This window comes from Cervus elaphus, chromosome 27, assembly GCF_910594005.1.
Source record: "Cervus elaphus chromosome 27, mCerEla1.1, whole genome shotgun sequence".
Lineage (NCBI taxonomy): Eukaryota > Metazoa > Chordata > Mammalia > Artiodactyla > Cervidae > Cervus > Cervus elaphus.
In genome coordinates, this window is record NC_057841.1 from 41,703,110 (window position 1) to 41,720,569 (window position 17,460).

General features: G+C 39.6%; 1 pseudogene; it reads left to right on the plus strand.

The window, feature by feature from the left end:
- Positions 1-16,504: 16,504 nt before the first annotated feature.
- Positions 16,505-17,032, plus strand: LOC122684705 (annotated as a pseudogene).
- The last annotated feature ends 428 nt before the right edge of the window (positions 17,033-17,460 follow it).

Sequence of the window (17,460 nt, forward strand, 5' to 3'; positions counted from 1 at the left end):
AGGAGTAATCCTTTTGAGGAGATGAAAATGTTCTATATCCTCACTGTCCTGGTGGTCACATGACTGTGCATGCAGGCATGCTAAGTCGCTTTAGTCGGGTCTGACTCTTTGCGACTGCATCAACCCCACAGGGAAGGAAAGGGGTTGCCATTTCCTACTTCATACGTGACTCTGTAGACGTGTCAAATTTCACCAAACTTTACATTTCAAAGGAGTGAACTTCATTGGGAATATATGTAAATGAAACTTCAATATATCTTATTTAAAACCATGTATCATTTTTAAAAACATAGCTCAACCCTAAATTTAATATGGCCCAAACACTTTCTTCATGAAACAGGAAGTTCTTCAAAGAAGTCAATACTAGCTGCATATAATGATGTCATTAATTTGTCCATTCATTCATCCAATAGTTGTTTATGTTATATCTACTATTTGCTGGGAGCTGAGCTAATGCTTAGGACACATCTATGGATAAAATCAAAGATACTTGCATTTAGGGAACTTACATTCTATACACAGGAAAACAGATTTAAAAAATAATGTCTATAAGAAGAAAAAGGAAATTCTATCCTACTCTTATTTAGTTGCTAAGTCAGGTCTGACTCTGGACCATAGCCCACTGTCCAGGGCTTTCCCAGGCAAGAATACTGGAGTAGGTTGTCATTTCCTTCTCCAGAGGATCTTCTTGACCCAGGGATCAAAACTGATTCTCCCATATTGCAGGCAAAATTCTTTACCACTGAACCACCAGGGAAGCCCTCAAGCCTACTCCGGGTGATATAAAAGAGAAAAGAGGGGGAAAGGATTAGGAGATATGGAATGAGCAGAAAAGAGGACTGTGTAGTGTCTATAACTTTCGGCCTGTTGAGAAGGTGAGCTGTGAGCAAACACAGGAAGATTAGAAATTTAACAGAGGAAAAACCTGGCAGAACTCTTCAGGACAGAACCCTAAAGCAAAGTTCCCGTAACAGGAGTGTGAAGAAATATTTGAGGAATGATATGGAGACCAGTGTGGCTGGAAAGGAGTGGGGGTGGGGGGAGGTGGAGAGGGGAAGAAGGGGAGAAGGGGGAGGGGGGAGAAGGAGGAGGAGAGAGTTTTACAATGTAGGTTTTGTCCTCATTCAAGAACCGTGAGGCCAGCAGAGGACTACCATTAACAAGAGAGTAGTGACTCCCAGCTCCCAAGGGGAGGAGGCTCCCCACACCACAGAGAGGAAGCCCCAGGGTCCCAGCCAAGAGGCAGAAGGAGTTTGGGGGAAGCACAGACGAGAACCCTGATTGTGATTTCCTAGGAAAAGAACAAGCGAGGCAGGGTAAGCAGGCCTAGAAACTAGAGCATGAAGAATACAGAAAGTTTTCCTCACTGTTTGGCTTCAGTGAAGGCTCAACCAATGACAGGCTCCAGGAGATGGGGTGGGAGAGGAGTGGAAGGATGGGTACGTCCCTGGTTCCAGCTCTTCCAAGATGCCGCGGGCTGGCTGCATCTCTCCTCTGAAGGCCTCCACCCTCCAGGACAGCCGCTACCCTCTCCAGGTTCAGGTACCCACCCCATCCCTTGGCTCTTTACACCTACTAACAGCTCCTCACTTCTGCTTCCTTTGGGATCCAGAACAATTGCTCGTCTGTTTCCTTTAAACCCATCTTCTTTTTTTTTGCAAACAGGTTTTCTTCGTGTCCCCTCAGTTATCTTATCTGAATGGGCCACCTTCTTCCTGTTCGGACCCTGACTTTTACAAAGACCAAATTCATTCATGATGAGATTCAAGTGAGCACCCACTGGACAGATTTGTGAGTTGTCTAGTCTTGGTTCCCTAAAGATAGTACAATGGACTCACCCAAAAAAGTGTTGACTGGCACTATATCTGACAGGCCATGATTTAATTTAGCCAATGCTTCATTTTCTGCCTAAGATCCATTCAGTTCTTAAGACTTTAGCACCAGTTATTAAGACTAAGAACTAAGCATTCAGTTCTTAAGACTTCTTCATTTCAATCACCAACATACTTTAACTTCTTGTTTTATATTGGAGTATAGCCAATTAACAATGTTGTGATAGTCTCGGGTGGATGGCAAAGGGGCTCATCATACATATATGTGTATCCATTCTCCCCCAAACTCCTCCCGCATCCAGGCTGCCACATAACAGTGAGCAGACTTGCCTGTGTCAACCACCAACATGTTTTAAAGCCATTTCGCACGCGCGCACACACACACACACACAGCCCCCAGGACATTATAGTTGTTTTATCACTTTGTATGAACTATCGACAGCAGAGCAATAAAAGAAATAATAAAGTCAAGTTGAGAGATGAGCAGCTAAGCACTCCCACCAGCTAACCTCTCTATACCCGTAACTGAGACGTACACCTCAGCAGTATTACACATGATTCACACATCCCAGACCATCTGAGGTGCTGACAACCAGGCCAGGCCCTGACTATAACGGTCATGAATGCAAACAGCCTCATGGACCACTCTGTGAATCCATGTGTCATCTCCAGGCAGGGGTGGCCTATAAAACAGTATCACCAGATGGATTCGTTGAGCATGACATCCTCTAATAACAAATTCTCAAAGTAGGCACTATTTTTATTTCCATTTTCAAACAAGGAGATGGAGAAACACACAAGTTAAGGAAATTACCCAAATTCACAGAATTAATAAGTGTTAGAGCTGGGGTAGGATAGAATAATGGCTCTTAGATATAAACCAGTAAGTAGATGGTCAGATGAGTCCTCCATTAATCCTTGCTAAAGATGATGTTGGAAAAGACCCTGAAGCTGGGAAAGATTGAAAGCAGGAAGAAAAGGGGGTGACAGAGAATGAGATGGTTGGAAGGCATCACTGACTCAATGGACATGAATCTGAGCAAACTCCAGGAGACAGTGAAGGACAGGGAAGTCTGGCATACTGCAGTCCATAGGGTCACAAAGAGTCAGACACAACTTAGCGACCGAACAACAATAAAGATTAAATGGCCAATCATGTGTCCTCTTCAGACTCCATTTCCACATACAGGAAATAGAGATCGTAAAAGTGACAACAGATAATGCTGTTGTAATAAATTGGATTAAATGAGAAAATGAAAGTGAGGTACTTGGTTTGGTAAATTTTACGGAATACCATTTTCTTAAGTTTCTGGAAATATCTGTCAAATGCAATTGTTTTCATTAGAGTGTTAACATCTTAAATATTGTTTCTCAATGTTGTCTCCAAGATAGCAAAATAAAGCATCTATTTCTCCCACATTATAATAAAAAGCTATAAAATCCACATAGAAGAGGCTATTATTAATTCTTCAACTTTCATAACAAATGTACATCCAAATGCAAAATTCAGCCTGGTCCAGAGAGAAAATTATGTTCCATAGGTTCCCCAGAGGTAAAAAACCAAACTTTCCTCAGATGTGTCTGATGGAAAATTTGAACTCCACTCTGAAGAATCTCAATGTGTTGGGTTCTTTCCTACCCTAAAGCCACACTCTTCTCAGAAGAACACGGGCCAGAGCAGCTCATGGCACTATAGGAAATCCGGCATCTTCCTTGCAACATATTCTTGTTTCTCATCCTGGTTTCATTATACCTGGTTTCATTATACCTGGTAGGTAAGATTTAGGGTGAAATCTACTATTTTTTATTGGAGTGGAGTGATGGAAAATATCATGAATTCACATGGAATAAAAGCATGTGCTAAGTCACTTCAGTTGTGTCCAACTCTGCAACCCCATGGACTGTAGCCCACCAGGCTCCTCCGTCTATGGGATTCTCCAGGCAAGAATACTAGAGTGGCTTGCTGTTTCCTCCTCCAGGAGATCTTCCCAAACCAGGGATCGAACCTGCGTCTCCTGCATTGGCAGGTGGGTTCTTTACCACTAGCACCACCTGGGAATGCCATGGTACCAATAGTCCTACATGCAGGGCAGCAAAGGAGACACAGACATAAAGAACAGACTTTTGTACTCAGTGGGAGAAGGTGAGGATGGGATGATTTGAGAGAATAGAATTGAAACATATAAATTACCACATGTAAAAAAGATGACCAGTGCAAGTTCGATGCATGAAGCAGGGCACCCAAAGCTGGTGCTCTGGGACAACCTACAGGGACGGAGTGGGGGGGACGGTGGGAGGGGGTTTCAGTATGGGGGGGACACATGTATACCGATGGCCAATTCACGCTGATGTATGGCAAAAATCATCACAATATTATAAAGTAATTATCCTCCAGTTAAAATAAACTAATTAATTTAAAAGCATAGAGATTTCACAAAGTCAACAAATTTAATGTCTTATTTCACTCTCAAGGTACATACACAGATATTGTAGCTCAGTTTCTCCAATGGACACGTGATACAGGTAGTCTGGGAGAGAAACCAGAGCATCCAACACTGACGGCTTCCTCTGTGACTCAATGCCCATCAAAACACGTCTTGTCCTGGCCCTCTGCCCACTGACGAACACCAATGATTTTGCCTGTCACAAAGCTATCCATGATAGCTATCGTATCTTTTAAGAAAGCTTAAAGATCAGAAATATGGTACATATGTTTAGAAAGTCAACTATGTTTCAAGGTCATTTAAAAACAATTTTATTATTTTTTAAAAAACATGAAAATATTATGGGCTATGATTCACAAGTCACATTAATTTTTATAAAGAAACAGAAAATTTTTTAAGGAATTTGACTCTTGGTTCAGGTTTTTTAAGCCAGAACCCCCAGTCCCATAATGTCTAAGCTATGCGTTTCTCTTTTGACAATGGTAGTTTAATGAGAACTAAAGGAATCATTCTACAAGGCAGATGATAGCACCCTGTGTTAGTTATGGAATGTTAGGAGGCTTTGCCACTGAAGTCTTTCTCTAATACTGCCTAATAATGCCACTGACTTCTTGTATATGCTGCATAAGATTATATGTAGAAGAGCATTTCTATAGTTAGGTAACCCAAAGACATGAAATTTTTTATTCAAAATGAGCATGTGGAATAGGAGAAGGGGAGGACACGCTGAGAGTAGCAAGCCTATTCCATTGTTTGGATGTTAATTTCAAGGTAGTAGTGAGATGCAGGTTCTAGAGTGTAAAAGAATAAGTAATGAGGACTGTATGTTAACTTGCCCATTTTAACCCAAAACTGGTTTCCATCTACACACACAAAGACACACACATACACACAGTCACTAACAATAGCAGAATAAAGAAACTGACTTTAAAAATTAAAAGTAAAATACTCTCGTTTTTTGACCACTAGATAATGAATGATATAACAGCCTATACAAGAGAAGGAAATGACAATCCATTTCAGTACTCTTGCCTGGAAAATTCCATGAATGGAGGAGCCTGGTAGGTTACAGTCCATGGAATCACAGAGTCGGACATGACTGAGCAACTTCACTTCAGCTTCAGCATCAGTCCTTCCTTCAGAATAGCTCTACCGTACCACCTATTTGGACTCCCCGGGTGGTGCTAGTGGTAAAAAAAAAACCCACCTGCCAATGCAGGAGACATAAGAGACCTGGGTTTGGTCCCTGGGTCGGGAAGATCCCCTGAGGAGGGCGTAGCAACACACACTACTATTCTTGCCTGGAGAATCCCAGGAACATTGGAGACTGGTGGGCTACAGTCCACAGGGTCACAAAAAGTCAGGCATGACTGAAGTGACTTCCCACACACTCACACAATACCACCTGCTTATCTTTATGTCAGATGTTGACCTTAAAAATCAAGACATCAAATGGTTAATGAGAAAACAGGCAAAAACTTGAAGGGATAATTCAGCAAATTAATCCTTTCATTTCAAAATGTTTAACTCAATATAATGAGTGACATAAACTAAAATTCTGTTCGTATTTGATATACTACTATTTAGTTTCAACTAAATAAATCTTTTGTTATAAGAACTTACAAGGTCTTATTATAAAAACTTAAAGATATGATTTTAAATTCAGTATCATTAGTTTGGAAAGCTTTAAGTTGTTCTTTAAGTATACTTGAGGTTTACCTGCTGAATTTGTCTTGGAATACATGTTCCAGTGTCTTATTTCTCTGTTGCTTGAAGAGTTATTAGCCTGGAGAGTTTTTTTTAAGCCTTGAAACTTGAAAAATGTCATTTCTTTATCATCATCATTAACAGCCTTGTAATTTTTGGGTAAGAGTATTCTCTCAGGGCTTTCTGAGCACTGGGAGCTGGTACATGAGATTGGTGGAAGGTGTAACTTACTTGGTAACATTACTTTCCTAACTCCAAATCTGTGACCATATTACAGAAGCTTGAAAGTCTCCTGTTATACTTTTTCATTTCATTGTTTTCTGACATGCACACACAGCAGAGAACTGTACACACAGTCTCCTATATTATCTAGCTCTTCTTGTTCTATTCTGCTCATAATGAATTCAAATTGTATTCAAGAGCTCATTCTCCAGCATGAGAATTTTTAAGAGGAAACCAACCTCCAAGTTTTAACTCTGCCATTATTCCCTAAAAAGGCAAGACACTATTAGATTCACTTTATTTAATTATGCCTTCTCCAACCCAGTAAAACATTAATGTCTCTAATAACAAAGTACAGGATGGATATTTCCAAAGAGAACCTCTGGATGCTAGACTTCTGGGAGGCAAGTCTGTTAAGTGGCTATTCTTTCAAGGTTAAAACTTGCTGTTCTTGTTCATGGGATATTTTAAGACCTGCACTCTTCCATCTAACTTTTAAATACATACTCAACAGACACCATGTGCTGTTATTGGAGCCTTAGACTCAGAAGCAATGTAATATTTAATATTCTAAGAGGAGAGCTATATCAGTTCAGTTCAGTCACTCAATCATGTCTGACTCCTTGCGATCCCATGGAATGCAGCACACCAGGCTTCCCTGTCCATCACCAACTCCTGGAGCTTACACAAACTCATGTCCATCAAGTCGGTGATGCCATCCAACCATCTCATCCTCTGTGGGGGAGCTATATAATGTACAAATAAATAAAATAATTTTGGATAGCAGTAAGTGCAATGAAATTAAAAGATGCTTGCTCCATGGAAGAAAAGCTATTACAAACCTAGACAGTGTATTAAAAAGCAGAGACATCACTTTTTCCACAAAGGTCTGTATAGTCAAAGCTCTGGTTTTTCCAGTATTCAGGTCCAGATGTGAGAGTTGGACCATAAAGAAGGCTGAGCGCTGAAGAATTGATGCTTTCAAATTGTGGTGCTGGAGAAGACTCTTGAAAGTCCCTTGGACGGCAAGGATATCAAACCAGTCAATCTCTAGAGAAAATCAACCCTGAATATTCATTGGAAGGACTGATGCTGAAGCTCCAATATTTTGGCTACCTAATGCATAGACCTGACTCATTGGAAAAGGCCCTGATGCTGGGAAAGATTGAGGGCAGGAGGAGAAGGGGGCAACAGAGGATGAGATGGTTGGGTGGTATCCCCTACTCAATGGACATGAGTTTCAGAAAACTCAGGGAGATAGTGAAGGACAGGAAAGCCTGGCATACTGCAATCCATGCGGTCACAAAGAATTGGACATGACTTAGCAACTGAACAAAAACAAGGTGCAATGCAGAAGTATCAAATGAAATGATATGCTAGTGAATGACTGAGTAGGAACTTGTTGCAGAAGTTCTTTCTGAGAAACTGACATTTGAGCTGAGAATCAAACAAGGATCCAATCATGCAAAAGTCTAAGGGAACTGGATCTGGGCAGAAAGAGGAGAAAGAGCAGGAAGAACATAACTGGAGTGGCCAAGGAACAGGAAACAGGCCAACTAAATGAGGAGCAAGAGAGCAGTAAAGATGTTGGAGAACTAGTCCCAGATCAGAACACTGGCAACCTGGAGTTTTTTTCTAAGAACCACGAGAGGTCACCAGAAAATCTCAGGCAGAAGAATACCAAGATAAGTTTTTATTTTTCCAGAGAAATTACCCTGGCTTCTAAATTTTTATTCATTTGAAAGTGTACTCAAGAGGAAAAGAGTTGCAGAAGCCAATAGTTGTCCGTGTGAAATAACCCTATGCTAGGCTCCAGTAGGAACACCATCCAAGATTATGCTTTCCAAAGCCAAGGCCATGTTAGAACAACCTGGCAAGTTTTTAGAGGCATTAAAAACACAGATTTCTAGGCCTTCTTCAAGTTTCTGATTCGGTCTAGGGTTGAAGCCAAGACTCTGTATTTTAAAAATCTCCCCAGATGTCTCTGAGGCACAACCCTGCTGAAAAAAAAAAAACCCTGATCTGGGCTTCCCTGGTGGCTAGGTGGTAAAGAATCTGCCTGCCAATGCAGGAGACATGGGTTTGACCCCTGGTCCAGGAAGATCCCACATGCTGTGGAGCAACTAAGCCCATAGGCCACAACTACTGAGCCCATGCTCCACAATAAGATAAGCTGCCTCAATGAGAAGCCAGCACACAGCAGTGAAGAATAGCCCCCAGTTGCCGAAACTAGTGAAGATCCCACACAGCAAAGACCCAGCACAGTCAAAATAAAATAAATTAATTAATTAAAATTATTTTTTAAATATTATCTATGGTGAAAAGGTGGGATGCATGAGACAAGTGCTCAGGCCTGGTGCACTGGGAAGACCCAGAGGAATCGGGTGGAGAGGGAGGTGGGAGGGGGGATCGGGATGGGGAATACGTGTAAATCTATGGCTGATTCATATCAATGTATGACAAAACCCACTGAAAAAATAAATAAATAAATAAAGGAGAAAAAAATAAAAGTAAAAAATAAAAAAATTTTAAAAAAAACCTTATGTAAGCCACATCTACCTAAAATAGTTGAGAAAATTATTTTAAATCCCAAATAAATTTTCCATATTAAAAAACTGTACACTGAATACACATTTTTAAAATGTTTTCCTATGGTTACCAAAGGAGGAAAGGGTGAGAGGGATAAATTAGGAGTTTGGGATTAACAGATACACACTACTATATATAAAACAGACAAACAACAAGGACCTACTGTGTAACACAGGGAACTATACTCAGTATCTTGTAACAAGGAACAATGGAAAAGAATCTGAAAAAGAATGTATACGTGTATAATTGAATCACTTTGCTGTATGCCTGAAACTAACAACCATATATCAATAAAGAAAAATTTAATGTTAAAAAATTAATTTTCTCACAATTATTTTTCATAACATGGAAGGAATCCATGTTATTTATGGATAAGAACACAGATACTGAATTGTTCCCTTTGATATTCCTTCTGTTCACTATTTGTCACTTGCAACCTCTCGTAAAGCTAGTCAACGCAGGGAAAGACAAATATGGTATAAGTTACATGTGAAATCTAAAATATGACACAAATGAACGTATGGACAAAACAGAAGCAGACTCACAGATGTACAAAAATGAGGTATGTTTACCAAAGGAGAAAATAGGGTGGGGTGGATAAATTAGCAGTTTGGGTATTGACATGTGCACACTACTATATACATAAACTAAATGAACAACAAGGACCTATTATTGTATAGAACCGGGAACTATACTCAGTATCATGTAATGATATAAATAGAAAAGAATCTGAAAAACATATGCATATAAAACTGGATCACTTCACTGCATACCTGAAACTAACACAACATTGTAAATCAACTATACTTCAATAGAAAAAATTAAATTTTCCCACAGCGCAAGCCCCTCCCTGCCCCGCAGAGCGACGGAACTAGCTACCTGAATAAGAGTCCACCTCCGCCCGCCTGTGTCAGGGCGGAAATGAGGCTCTGAAGAGACCGGCAAACAGAAGCCAAATAAACAAAGGGAACCGCTTCAGAAGGGACTGGTGCAACAGATTAAAATCCCTCTAGGAAACACTGACTACACCGGAGGGGCCTGTAGATATCGAGAAGCGTAAGCTGGAACGAGGAACTATCTGAAACTGAGCCGAACCCACACTGACCGCAACAGCTCCAGAGAAACTCCTAGATATAATTTTACTTTTTTCTCTCTTTTTTTTTTTTTTAATTTTTTTTTATTTTTTTTCTTTTTTTCTTTTTTTTCTTTTTTCTTTCTTCTCTTTTATTTTCCTTTAAAATCCCCTATTACTCCCCCATTACTCCTTAACTTTCATTTCCACAGACTTTTACAATTTTTTAATTAGGGGGAAAAAAAAAATTTTTTTTTTCTTTTTTTTTTTCTTTTTCTTTTTCTTTCTTTTTTTTTCTTTTTTTCCTTTCCTTTTTCTCTTCTATTTTCTATTTTTCTTTTTCTCTTATTTCTTTTAAAGTCCTCTAGTACTCCTCTACTACTCCTTAATTTTCATTTTCAATACACTATAACCTTACAAAAAAAAAAGAAGAGAAGCCCTATTTTTAAACCGAAGATTATTCTCTCCGAATCTTGACTCTCTGTTTTCTACCTCAGAATACCTCTATTTCCTCCTTTCCCCTTCTCTTCCCAATCCAATTCTGTGAATCTTTGTAGGTGACTGGGCTACGGAGAACACTCTGGGAACAGACAGCTGCGTAGATCTGTCTCTCTCCTCTTGAGTCCCCCCGTTTCTCCTCCTGTTCATCTCTATCTCCCTCCTCCCTCTCCTCTTCTTCATGTAACTCTGTGAACCTCTCTGGGTGTCCCTAAAGGGGGAGAATCTTTTAGCCATTAACCTAGAAGTTTTCTTATCAGGGCTGTATAGTTGGAGAAGTCCTGAGACTACAGGAAGAATAAAACTGAAATCCAGAGGCAGGAGACTTAAGCCCAAAACCTGAGAACACCAGAAAACTCCTGACTACATGGAACTTTAAGTAATAAGTGACCGTCCAAAAGCCTCCATACCTACACTGAAACCAACCACCACCCAAGAGCCAATAAGTTTTAGAGCAAGACATACCACGCAAATTCTCCAGCAACGCAGGAACATAGCCCTGAACATCAACATACAGGCTGCCCAAGGACACACCTAACACATAGACCCATCTCAAAACTCATTACTGGGCACTCCATTGCTCTCCAAAGAGAAGAAATCAAGTTCCACGCACCAGAACACTGACGCAAGCTCCCCTAACCAGGAAATCTTGACAAGCCAATCGTCTAACCCCACCCACTGGGTAAATCCTCCACAATAAAAAGGAACCACAGACCTCCAGAATACAGAAAGCCCACTCCAGATACAGCAATCTAAACAAGATGAAAAGGCAAAGAAATACCCAACAGGTAAAGGAACATGAAAAATGCCCACCAAGTCAAACAAAAGAGGAGGAGATAGGGAATCTACCTGAAAAAGAATTTAGAATAATGATAATAAAAATGATCCAAAATCTTGAAAACAAAATGGAGTTACAGATAAATAGCCTGGAAACAAAGATTGAAAAGATTCAAGAACTGTTTAATAAAGACCTAGAAGAAATAAAAAAGAGTCAATTAAAAATGAATAATGCAATGAATGAGATCAAAAACACTTTGGAGGGAACCAAGAGTAGAATAACGGAGGCAGAAGATAGGATAAGTGAGGTAGAAGATAAAATGGTGGAAATAAATGAAGCAGAGAGGAAAAAAGAAAAAAGGATCAAAAGAAATGAGGACAACCTCAGGGACCTCTGGGACACTGTGAAACGCCCCAACATTCGAATCATAGGAGTTCCAGAAGAAGAAGACAAAAAGAAAGGCCATGAGAAAATACTCAAGGAGATAATAGCTGAAAACTTCCCTAAAATGGGGAAGGAAATAGCCACCCAAATCCAAGAAACCCAGAGAGTCCCAAACAGGATAAACCCAAGGCGAAACACCCCAAGACACATATTAATCAAATTAACAAAGATCAAACACAAAGAACAAATATTAAAAGCAGCAAAGGAAAAACAACAAATAACACACAAAGGGATTCCCATAAGGATAACAGCTGATCTATCAATAGAAACCCTCCAGGCCAGAAGGGAATGGCAGGACGTCCTGAAAGTAATGAAAGAGAATAACCTACAACCTAGATTACTGTATCCAGCAAGGATCTCATTCAGATATGAAGGAGAATTCAAAAGCTTTACAGATAAGCAAAAGCTGAGAGAATTCAGCACCACCAAACCAGCTCTTCAACAAATGCTAAAGGATCTTCTCTAGACAGGAAATACAGAAAGGTTGTATAAACGTGAACCCAAAACAACAAAGTAAATGGCAACGGGACCACACCTATCAATAATTACCCTAAATGTAAATGGGTTGAATGCCCCAACCAAAAGACAAAGATTGGCTGAATGGATACAAAAACAAGACCCCTATATATGCTGTCTACAAGAGACCCACCTCAAAACAAGAGACACATACAGACTAAAAGTGAAGGGCTGGAAAAAAATATTTCATGCAAACGGAGACCAAAAGAAAGCAGGAGTCGCAATACTCATATCAGATAAAATAGACTTTCAAATAAAGGATGTGAAAAGAGACAAAGAAGGACACTACATAATGATCAAAGGATCAATCAAAGAAGAAGATATAACAATTATAAATATATATGCACCCAACATAGGAGCACCACAATATGTACGGCAAACGCTAACGAGTATGAAAGAGGAAATTAATAGTAACACAATAATAGTGGGAGACTTTAATACCCCACTCACAACTATGGATAGATCAACTAAACAGAAAATTAACAAGGAAACACAAACCTTAAATGACACAATGGACCAGCTAGACCTAATTGATATCTATAGGACATTTCACCCCAAAACAATCAACTTCACCTTTTTCTCAAGTGCACACGGAACATTCTCCAGAATAGATCACATCCTGGGCCATAAATCTGGTCTTGGAAAATTCAAAAAAATTGAAATCATTCCAGTCATCTTTTCTGACCACAGTGCAGTAAGATTAGATCTCAATTACAGGAAAAAAATTGTTAAAACTTCAAACATATGGAGGCTAAATAACACGCTTCTGAATAACCAACAAATCATAGAAGAAATCAAAAAAGAAATCAAAATATGTATAGAAATGAATGAAAATGAAAACACAACAACCCAAAACCTATGGGACACTGTAAAAGCAGTGCTAAGGGGAAGGTTCATAGCATTACAGGCTTACATCAAGAAACAAGAAAAAAACCAAATAAATAACCTAACTCTACACCTAAAGCAATTAGAGAAGGAAGAAATGAAGAACCCCAGAGTTAGCAGAAGGAAAGAAATCTTAAAAATCAGGGCAGAAATAAATGCAAAAGAAACTAAAGAGACCATAGCAAAAATCAACAAAGCTAAAAGCTGGTTTTTTGAAAAAATAAACAAAATTGACAAACCATTAGCAAGACTCATTAAGAAACAAAGAGAGAAAAACCAGATTAACAAAATTAGAAATGAAAATGGAGAGATCACAACAGACAACACTGAAATACAAAGGATCATAAGAGACTACTACCAGCAGCTCTATGCCAATAAAATGGACAACTTGGATGAAATGGACAAATTCTTAGAAAAGTATAACTTTCCAAAACTGAACCAGGAAGAAATAGAAGATCTTAACAGACCCATCACAAGCAAGGAAATCGAAACTGTCATCAAAAATCTTCCAGCAAACAAAAGCCCAGGACCAGATGGCTTCACAGCTGAATTCTACCAAAAATTTAGAGAGGAGCTAACACCTATCTTACTCAAACTCTTCCAGAAAATTGCAGATGAAGGTAAGCTTCCAAACTCATTCTATGAGGCCACCATCACCCTAATTCCAAAACCAGACAAAGATGCCACAAGAAAAGAAAACTACAGGCCAGTATCACTGATGAACATAGATGCAAAAATCCTTAACAAAATTCTAGCAAACAGAATCCAACAACATATTAAAAAAATCATACACCATGACCAAGTGGGCTTTATCCCAGGAATGCAAGGATTCTTTAATATCCGCAAATCAATCAATGTAATACACCACATTAACAAATTGAAAGATAAAAACCATATGATTATCTCAATAGATGCAGAGAAAGCCTTTGACAAAATTCAACACTCATTTATGATTAAAACTCTCCAAAAAGCAGGAATAGAAGGAACATACCTCAACATAATAAAAGCTATATATGACAAACCCACAGCAAGCATCACCCTCAATGGTGAAAAATTGAAAGCATTTCCCCTGAAATCAGGAACAAGACAAGGGTGCCCACTCTCACCACTACTATTCAACATAGTGTTGGAAGTTCTGGCCACAGCAATCAGAGCAGAAAAAGAAGTAAAAGGAATCCAGATAGGAAAAGAAGAAGTAAAACTCTCACTGTTTGCAGATGACATGATCCTCTATATAGAAAACCCTAAAGACTCTACCAGAAAATTACTAGAGCTAATCAATGAATATAGTAAAGTTGCAGGATATAAAATTAACACACAGAAATCCCTTGCATTCCTATATACTAACAATGAAAAAACAGAAAGAGAAATTAAGGAAACAATACCATTCACCATTGCAACAAAAAGAATAAAATACTTTGGAGTATATCTACCTAAAGAAACAAAGGACCTATACATAGAAAACTATAAAACACTGATGAAAGAAATCAAAGAGGACACAAACAGATGGAGAAACATACCGTGTTCATGGATTGGAAGAATCAATATTGTCAAAATGGCTATTCTACCCAAAGCAGTCTATAGATTCAATGCAATCCCTATCAAGCTACCAACGGTATTTTTCACAGAACTAGACCAAAGAATTTCACAATTTGTATGGAAATACAAAAAACCTCGAATAGCCAAAATAATCTTGAGAAAGAAGAATGGAACTGGAGGAATCAACCTGCCTCACTTCAGACTCTACTACAAAGCCACAGTCATCAAGACAGTATGGTACTGGCACAAAGACAGAAATATAGATCAATGGAACAGAATAGAAAGCCCAGAGATAAATCCATGAACCTATGGACACCTTATCTTTGACAAAGGAGGCAAGGATATACAATGGAAAAAAGACAACCTCTTTAACAAGTGGTGCTGGGAAAACTGGTCAACCACTTGTAAAAGAATGAAACTAGAACACTTTCTAACACCATACACAAAAATAAACTCAAAATGGATTAAAGATCTAAATGTAAGACCAGAAACTATAAAACTCCTAGAGGAGAACATAGGCAAAACACTCTCTGACATAAATCACAGCAGGATCCTCTATGACCCACCTCCCAGAATATTGGAAATAAAAGCAAAACTAAACAAATGGGACCTAATGAAACTTAAAAGCTTTTGCACTACAAAGGAAACTATAAGCAAGGTGAAAAGACAGCCCTCAGATTGGGAGAAAATAATAGCAAATGAAGCAACAGACAAAGGATTAATCTCAAAAATATACAAGCAACTCCTGCAGCTCAATTCCAGAAAAATAAATGACCCAATCAAAAAATGGGCCAAAGAACTAAACAGACATTTCTCCAAAGAAGACATACAGATGGCTAACAAACACATGAAAAGATGCTCAACATCACTCATTATTAGAGAAATGCAAATCAAAACCACAATGAGGTACCATTACACGCCAGTCAGGATGGCTGCTATCCAAAAGTCTACAAGCAATAAATGCTGGAGAGGGTGTGGAGAAAAGGGAACCCTCTTACACTGTTGGTGGGAATGCAAACTAGTACAGCCACTATGGAAAACAGTGTGGAGATTTCTTAAAAAACTGGAAATAGAACTGCCATATGACCCAGCAGTCCCATTTCTGGGCATACACACTGAGGAAACCAGATCTGAAAGAGACACGTGCACCCCAATGTTCATCGCAGCACTGTTTATAATAGCCAGGACATGGAAGCAACCTAGATGCCCATCAGCAGATGAATGGATAAGGAAGCTGTGGTACATATACACCATGGAATATTACTCAGCCATTAAAAAGAATTCATTTGAACCAGTCCTAATGAGATGGATGAAGCTGGAGCCCATTATACAGAGTGAAGTAAGCCAGAAAGATAAAGAACATTACAGCATACTAACACATATATATGGAATTTAGAAAGGTGATAACGATAACCCTATATGCAAAACAGAAAAAGAGACACAGACATACAGAACAGACTTTTGAACTTTGTGGGAGAATGTGAGGGTGGGATATTTCAAAAGAACAGCATGTATACTATCTATGGTGAAACAGATCACCAGCCCAGGTGGGATGCATGAGACAAGTGCTCGGGCCTGGTGCACTGGGAAGACCCAGAGGAATCGGGTGGAGAGGGAGGTGGGAGGGGGGATCGGGATTGGGAATACATGTAAATCCATGGCTGATTCATATCAATGTATGACAAAACCCACTGGAAAAAAAAAATAGAAATAAAAAAAATAAATAAAAATTAAAAAAAATTAAAAAAAAAATTAAATTTTATAAAGCTTCTATGGTATGCATTTGGCAGTCCCTCTTAACTGTCTCTTACTTCAACACTGCTTGGGCAAACAGACCCAGGGATGCCCCTTGCTCCAGCCTCCCATCACCCTTCAACCCTTAATTTGGTTGCAACCTTGGGAATCAGCTACTCAGCTCTCCTGGAACACTTAGACCAGCCAATGCCATTTTTTGAGCTTATCTCATTACCGATCAACCATGAGCTCCCAGATTCATCAGAATTATTCTACCCAGTGGAGGCCGTGGTCAACCACTACCTCGTGGACCTGCATCTGCAAGCCTCCTACACCTATGTCTCTCTGGACTTCTATTTCAACCACAACAATGTGGCTCTGGAGGCATGAGCCATTATTTCTAGGAACTGGCCAAGAAGAAGCACCAGGGCACCAAGCATCTCTTGAAAATGCAAAACCAATATGGTGGCCATGCCCTCTACCAGGACATGCAGAAGCTGTCTCAAGATGACTGGGGTAATAACCCAGGACGCGATGGAGACCACCCTTCTCATGGAGAAGAGCCTAGACCAAGCCCTTTTGGATCTGCAAGACCTGGATTCTCCCCGTGCAGACTCAACCTCTGACTTCCTAGAGAGACACATCCTGGATGAGCAGGTGAAACTTATCAAGAAGATGGGCGACCACCTGGACCAACCTCCTCAGGCTGGCTGGTCCCCAAGCCAGACTGGGCTAGAATCTCTTCCAAAGGTTCACCCTCCAACACAACTAGGAGCCTCTGAAGCCCAGCGGCCTTTGAGGAGCGCCCCCTAACGTCGGTGCTTCTACCTGAAGCCCCTCTCCGCAGCCATTCCGTGGCTTTTTTTAACATCCTGGAGCCCTCTCTCAAGCCTTGTACCAAATGGAAACAATATAGCTTTTTGCAGCAAAAAGAAAAAAAAAAAAGCTTCTATGTTTGTCTTTGTTACTTTCATCTTCCTACCACTTTGCCAGAGGCATCTTAATTAGACCGGATGTCAGTATCCTTTCTGTGTGTGCCAATTTTCTTACCCCATTCTGATGAAGTAAAACTGGTTAATTTTGACCAAAAAAAATCTTTTTTTCTAAGCTGGTCAGTTTATTTCCTCCTTTACACACAGTCTATACAGAGTTGCACCAAAAAATTTAGGTTTCTATTGACCTTTAACCTAAGAGTTCAGC